Genomic DNA, 7,760 nt, shown 5'->3' on the forward strand with positions numbered 1-7,760 from the left:
TCATTTCCCAGCTTGTTGGACCTGCCGAGGAAGGAGCACGGAGATCTTCTCTTTAACCCAGTCTGTATTACACAGCTGGTATGTCTGGGTATCAGCTCGGTAAACAAGGCAGCTGAGATCTGCCAGAGCTTTGATAAAATCAAACAACTGACCGATATCAGAGTGATGGAGCGGGCTGTTGGGATTCATTCTCTTCAGATGCTCCTCAAATATTCTACACACACCTTTCATGCATTCATCCCCAGATTCACGTCAGCCTAAGTTCTGCCTCGGGCCTCCTGGATGGTTGTACCAGCAAATCGGTGTGAGACATCGCGCCAAACTGTTTACTGCAGCCGCTGCCAACACTGCTGCTGCGCACAAGCTTCCAGTTTTGTTTTGTTTTGTTTTTTTTCCAAATAAAAAAGAGGGACTGGCAAGTGGCATGGTGGTTAGGTGCTAGGCTCCCACATGGCTGACTGTAGTTCAAGTCCCAGACCGGTGGCTTGCTTTCCTTTCTCACTTTCTCTCTCTCTCCTCTGTCTCTCTCTCATCAAATTAAAAAATAATAATAATTAATTAATTAATTTAATCATTCTTTAAAATAATAAAGAAAACTGCTTCTAAGAAGACAGCGGTTCATGTGAAATGCTGCTGAGAACAGAAAAGTGTCCATCAGATTTGGCAATACAAAAAATGACATTGAAAAAGGATGTTGCCAGGGCAGGGGCATGGGACAACCAGACTACTGTGACTTGAAAATAAGTGGGTGTAGTTGCTGCACCAGGAAGAAAGACTGGTAACGGCCTTGGAGGATAGGGCCATGGAAGACAGGGAGTCCGGAGACGCAAAGGACAGACACCTGCTGGATGGAACACCTGATGTATCTGAACACCCTGAGAGGAGATTTAGACAGCTGGCAGAGGTTGGAGACTGAGCTAGTGACGACTACAGAGATAACTAAACACACAATACACAAGACTACTACGAACCACAGAGAAAACAAAGTTAACCAGGAGAGAAAAAGGAATCAGAATGTAATGCACAGCTCCACCATGAAAAGCATTTACATACTCAAAATAATGTAAAGCCAGATCATTGATTTAATTAAAAATAAAGACTTAACTAGTTTGAGAGGATGGAGAAAAGGAAGGGGAATGGTTAAACAAGGGCAAAATCCCCATCTTCCATTATGCAATTATCACGTATGATAATTCCTATACTGATATATATATGGAGGAATTATCGTGGGAAAGATCACACATGATTACAAGGTGGAGAAGGCCCATAAGAGGCTGTCTGCAAGCTGGAACAAGGCTGGAAGACTCCGAAACAGAGAAGCCAGTGGTGCAACTCCCAGTTTGAGGCGTAAGGCCTGAAGGCCCTTTGGAGACTGCAAGTCCAAGTGTACTCAGGCAGTTGGTATGAGTTTAAAAGTTAAGAAACTCAGAGTTCGGCCAGCAGGTGGCGTAATGGCTAAGGCACTGGACTCCCACAAGGCTGGCTGTGGCTCCAGTCCCAGACTCCTTGGCTTGAAAATCACACTGGCACATGCGCATGTATGCCCAAAATTCCAAGAGGAGAATGGAGGAGAAGGGATTGTGGCATGGCCATCCCCCTTAAGGAGTGATTTCTCACTTTCCCTCTCACCGTCTCTCCTTGTCTCTCTCCTCTCTGGTGAACACACATGCCCTATGGCAAAATCTAAAACAACAAAAACTCTGTCTGTCTATAGAGACTCAAGAGCCAAGCACCAGAGAGAATCAAACATAGCCAAAGGTCCTGTCATGGAGCATGGATGCAGCAGGCCGGTGTACAGACAGCAAGAGAGGAACACACAGTTTGCGCTGGAAGAAAGGGTCAAGAGAGAAAGAGGACAGAAGGAACAGAATCCCCAGTTTCCTTTATTTGTCTCTCCCATGCTCTTAACTGATTAGACAGTACCTGCCCACAGTGGAGGCAAGTCTTCCTCTTGTAGCCCACCAATTTATAGCCAATCTTGTCTGGCAACAATTTCACAGACACCCAGGGACAATGTTTCATCGACCATCATGGCATCCCTGCGTCTGGTCAAGTTGACATACAAAATTAACCACTATAAGTAGCCTAACAAATAATGTCTAAAACTGAAACATTAAGAAATATCCTTCTAAGTGTGCTATTTAGAGTAATGGAGATATATAAAATTTATGGCTAAGCAAGTTGAAAATGACTGCCTCTGGGGTTGGGAACTGGAGAAGGCCTTTGGAATTGCTGACTATTGTAACAAAACTTATATAACTATTTTCACCTCTTTAAACCAATATTCTTCACGTTTTTCTGAATATAAGCACAGTTCGACTTCTTTATTTTTTTGAGAGAGAGATTTTTGCTCTAGCTCGCCAGAGAGACAGAGAGAGAAAGAAAGCAAGACATCACACCACCCCCCCAAGCTAACTACAGTTCAAATCCTAGCCCTGGCAGCTTAAAAAAACACACCAGACACGTAGGTGCACGCCCAGAATTCCAACAGGATGGAAAAATAGAGGAGAAGGGATTGTGGTGTGACTACCCCCCACGGGAGGGTGTTTTCTTATCTTTCTCTCTCTCTCTCTCTCTGTCTTCATATTTCCCCATGTCCCCAGACTTAATCCTTACCCCTTAGTCTCTCCTCCCACTCTCCCACATGTACTCCACACTGAGACCCCCAAACATCGTGGCCTAGGCCCTAATCGTTTCTGAGAAATCCTTCCTGCATTTGGTCCCTCAAGATCCTGTACAAGGCCTGCTGGTTCATGAAGCCACCTACACACTCCCTCTTCCAGGAATAGCGTGCCGCTCCCAGACACCCACGAAAAGGCAAGAACAGGTCCCAGCAGCCCCAGCTGAGACTGCATAACCTGGTCCTCACACAGGGGTGACTCAGCAGCAACGAGGGACACCAGAGGAGCCCCCTTTACTGCTGTGTCCGTCTCAGGCCAGTTTTGCCTGTCTCCTGTACTCCCGTCCTGTCGTGCCCAGGTCCAGGAGCTCAAGTGCTCTGGAAACCCTCCTGCTGCCTCCTCCTTCACCTCAGAAATCCTCTGAGGCTGAGACCCTCGACCAGTCATATTTGGAGGATGTACTGACACTATCTGGTCCCTCGGGTTTCACGCTGTTGTCTGCTCAAGGGACTTCCTACCCCCTGTCCTCCCAGCCTGGGGAGTTCTTCCCACGCCTCAGAAAATGACCCTGCCCTTGTGAAGAACAGGCTAGAAGTGCAGGGAAATTAACCGCCATGGAGCGCCTGCACCAGCGACTGACCGAGCTGGTGTGGAAGTGCTCGCAGGCCTCACCCGGAGTGGGGAGGCGAGTGTTTGTTCACTGTTCCTCAGTGGGTGCAGAGTCATCCCTCACAGCACCCACCTGCTTCACAATGTGTCTGCTCCCCCGAGTGTTCCTCTCATCTCGAAAGGAAATCTGCTTTCCCTGGATCTTTGTCTTAAGGTTTGCTTCCAGAGAATTCAGATTAAGATGTGGGGTCTCAGAGAAGTCTCAAGCCAGCCTCTTCCCACTGCAGATGATGATACTTAGACCCACAGAGGAGAAATGACAGGTCCTCCCTAGAATCTTGCCATTACCTTGGGACCAGCAGATGGGGTAACGGTTACCCAGCTGGACTCCTACATAGTGGACCATAGTTCGAGTCCTAGACCTGGTGGCCTACAACTCACACCAGGCATGTGTGTGTGTGTGCCCAAAATCCTGCGGGGAGAATGAAGGAGACTGGAGGAGAACGGAGGGATTGTGGCACGATCCTCCTGGGGAGTGATTTTTTACTTTCTGTCTCTTTCTCTCTCTCTGTCACACTGGCAAACATACATGCCCTATAGCAAAGAAAAACTCTCCAAAAAGAAAAAAAAAGAAAAAAAGAATCTTGCTATTATCATGGACAAAAAGAAAAAAGAACATGCCAGATGCACATTTGGGCTGCATGCCCAAAATCCTGAGAGGAGAATGGAAGAGAAGCGATTATTGTGTGCTGCCCTGGCTGACCCTTAAAACATCTATCTTACAAGTTAGTGTAGGTTAGCCGGGTGGTCAGGTGGTTAGGGCAGTCAGATTGCATGTGACTGACTGTGTGGTTCTAGTCTCATACCCCGTGGCTTGAAAAACATGCCAGGCATGTGTGCATGTACCCAAAATCCCAAAAGGAGGGAGAAACACCCCATGGGGAAATGTTTCTCTCTCTCTCTCTCGTTCTCGCTGTATGTGTGCCCTCTGGCAAACTGAAAAAAAATACAAAAGTTTATGTTAGAGCAGGTCTATGGCCTGGTGGTTACAGGAGCTAGATCCCATACAGCCACACATATGATTCAAGGTCTGGACCCAGTGGCTTGGTAAAACATGCTGGACATGTGTGCATACATACCCAAAATCCCAAAAGGAGAGAGAATGGAGAAGAAGATATTGCAGTGTGACCATACCCGATTGAGGGGTGCTTTCTCCCTCTCTCTCTCTCTCTCTCTATCGCTCTGTCTCTAGCAAGCACACACGCCCTGAACAATATTTTTGAAAAGGAGTGAATGTTAGATCGAAACTATAAATAGGCCCGGCCACAGTAGAGTGCCACTACACAATACTGGAGCACTCTGGGAAGGCCCTGCGTCCAGACCCCAGGTCAACCTCAACACACCAGGCAAGCCCAGGCTGCGATCCTGCTGTCTGGAAGGCTGGGGGAGTACAGCGTGATGGGATCTTGTTGGAGGTCTCTCCCTCTCTCAAAAAGGAAATAAATTAACACAATCCCAGTATCACTTGCTTATATGAATATAAAACAAAATTAAATTCCTAGAAGCCTTTGCTTACTGAAGACCCTAACCCTGAGATTAGGGTTCTTTCTCTGTTACAAAGAAGAGCAAGTATCAGAAATGCTAAGGACCTACAAGTTCCCAATGCATTTTCCCCAGACTGAATCTGTAGGATCATGGAGAGCCAAAAGGAGAATACTGTCTTCCCATGTGGGCCACCATGTCACAGTAAAACCACCAGGCCTGTCACGGCTACATCCTGCCCAGAGACAGGCTCGCTTCATGACTGCGAGCTGAGAACTGACTCAGCGACGCAGAATCAGCTGTGCCACTTCTGTTCCGGTCGAGCAGCAGTATCCTCACTGGTTTGAACAAGAAAATAGCTCTAATTGTCCCTGCCTCGCAGGGCTCCTGAGAGCGCGGTACCATGGGACATCTCTGCGTTCTCATTTCTCCACTCTGTGGACACTCAGACGGCACTTGCTTGCCGCCAAAAATGAGGAGACTACAGGGAAATAAAAAGAAAAGCAGGCTAGGCGGTGGCGCAGTGGTGACACAACTGGGCCCACGTGGGATGGTCCTGGGGCCTCCCTGTACGCGCTGGGTGTGTGCATAAGCTCGTGATGTGGACTGGCGGAGACTGGAGAGAGATGGGAGTGTGGACACCCCGTTGGGGGCACCTATCTCTCTCTCCATGTCTCATTCTCTCTCTCTCTCATAGAAGAAATAAACCAATAAGCTTTTAATTTTTTTTTTAAAGAAGAAAAGCTAAATCACTAGGAATTCCATTGGTGCCATATTTTTGGCATTCCTTTTGTCTTTATAAAAAATTTGTTTTTTCTCAAGGCTGGCAGGTGATATGGTAGTTAAGGTGCTAGACCCCCACATGGCCAACCGTGGTTTGAGTCCCAGACCTGATGGCTTTCTTTCTCACTTTCCCTCTCTCTCTCTCTTTCTGTCTCTCTCTGGTCAAATTTTAGATAATAATAAATAAAGTAAAATAATTCTTTTTTTTTTAAAAAAAGTTTCTTTCTCCTAATGGCAACTAGAGTGGATTAACAGCTTGACCTAATAGTTTCAAACTTACGTCATGAGTATTTCGTCATGAGTATTTCCGGTTGCGTTCAAAACTCTGACAAAGCTTGGTGATAGTTTAAAAGATAAGAAAAGTCATTTACACATAATCAAACAGACCTTGAGCAACTGAATGGAGGCGTTTCTTGGCTCCCGGGTCCTTTCCTGAAACACCCATCTCTACGCAGGTCTTGCTAAATTCTCTGCTTAGCCTCTACTCTGGGACAAAAGCCAGAAAACCATTAGCAACAACTTAGGTTGACCATGATTCAATTTTATAAATACAGCCTTTCTTCTGAGTTTCTCAGAGTACCTGTCACATCTCCCAGACAGATGCTTCAAAATTCTTTTAGGATGACAATTAAATAAATACCATGTGGGGGAAAAAAAGAAGCCAAGATTTAGAAAAGAGAGACTGGAACTCCAGGCCAGACACCATCACTACCAAGCTGCCTTGGGAACTCTAAGAGCCTCGGTTATCTCTAATAAAATGAAGACATAATTCTGACTATCTTCTAATCCTCCAAAGGGTTCAGTGAGCTTACAGGAATTAAAAGCACTCTAGAATTTTAAAGCGCTACCTATGTGAAGTGTAATTGCATTGGAATAAGGGTGTTAGAATTAAAGTTCAGGTAGTATGAAGGTTAAAGTGGCAGGATCCCACACGGCTGACTTGTGGTTCAAGTCCCAGACACAGAGGCTTGAAAATCACACCAGTCACATGTGCATGCGTGCCTGAAAGTTCCAAGAGGAGAATGGATTGTGTCATGGTCATCCCCCTAAGGGGTGATTTCTCACTTTCTCTCTCTATCTCTGTCTCTCTCCAGTTGGTGCATGTACCCTATATCAAACTAAAATAAAAAACAACAACAACTACAAAGAAAAAAGAAAGAGTTAAGGTTCAAGTTTCAAGTTGCAATTAGAAATTCTTTTTTATTTGCCAGAGGATGTATGTGCTCACCAGAGAGAGAGAGAAAGAGGGAGAGAGAGGAAGACAGAGACTGTAAGAAAACGGGACCAGCAGTTGGCGTAATAGCTATGTTGCTGGACTTCCATGTAGTCGACCACGGTTTGAGTCCCAGACTCAGTGACTTTAACTCACGCCAGGTGCATATGCGTGCGTGCTCAAGATTCCAAAAAAGAGAATGGAGCAGAAGGGATTGTGGTGTGGCCATCCCCCCGGGGGATGATTTCTTGCTTTCTGTCTCTCTGTCGCTCTCTGTCTTTTTGGCGAGCACAGCAAAAACCCTATAGCAAAAAAGTTCTATAGCAAAACCCTCTCCAAAAAAGAAAAAGAAAGAAAGAAAGAAAGAAAGAAAGAAAGGAAGGAAGGAAGGAAGGAAGGAAGGAAGGAAGGAAGGAAGGAAGGAAGGAAGGAAGGAAGGAAGGAAGGAAGGAAGGAAGGAAGGAAGGAAGGAAGGAAGGAAGGAAGGAAGGAAGGAAGGAAGGAAGGAAGGAAGGAAGGAAGGAAGGAAGGAAGGAAGGAAGGAAGGAAGGAAGGAAGGAAGGAAGGAAGGAAGGAAGGAAGGAAGGAAGGAAGGAAGAAAGAAAGAAAGAAAGAAAGAAAGAAAAACGAAAGGAAAGGAAAGGAAAGGAAAGAAAAGAAAAGAAAAGAAAAGAAAAGAAAGCAAGCAAGCACCCACCATGGGCCATAGTCACACTGCAATCTCTTCTCTTCTGTCTCTTCCTCTGGCATGTTTCTCTGCCAGGTTCAGGACTCAAACCACATGATCAGCCATGCAGGATCCAGCTGCATTAACCACCAGACCACAGGCTGGTCTTCCTGTTAGAAATATTTTAGGGGCAAGCAATGTTCCTGCCGTGTGGAACAGCAGGTGTTCATGAGAAGAGCTCATGCTCAGGACTCAGAAATCCTGTTCCACTGGCGGGAACTCGAAGTACAGAGATAAGTGTGTGTCATCATTAAGGCATTTTAAG

At 46.0% G+C, this 7,760-nt stretch overlaps 1 pseudogene; it reads right to left on the reverse strand.

The window, feature by feature from the left end:
• LOC106734835 (enhancer of rudimentary homolog pseudogene) lies at positions 1–313 on the reverse strand (annotated as a pseudogene).
• Between the last annotated feature and the right edge of the window lie 7,447 nt (positions 314–7,760).

The sequence above is a fragment of the Tupaia chinensis genome, unplaced genomic scaffold (assembly GCF_000334495.1).
Source record: "Tupaia chinensis unplaced genomic scaffold, TupChi_1.0 Scaffold000231_1, whole genome shotgun sequence".
NCBI classification, from domain to species: Eukaryota; Metazoa; Chordata; class Mammalia; order Scandentia; family Tupaiidae; genus Tupaia; species Tupaia belangeri.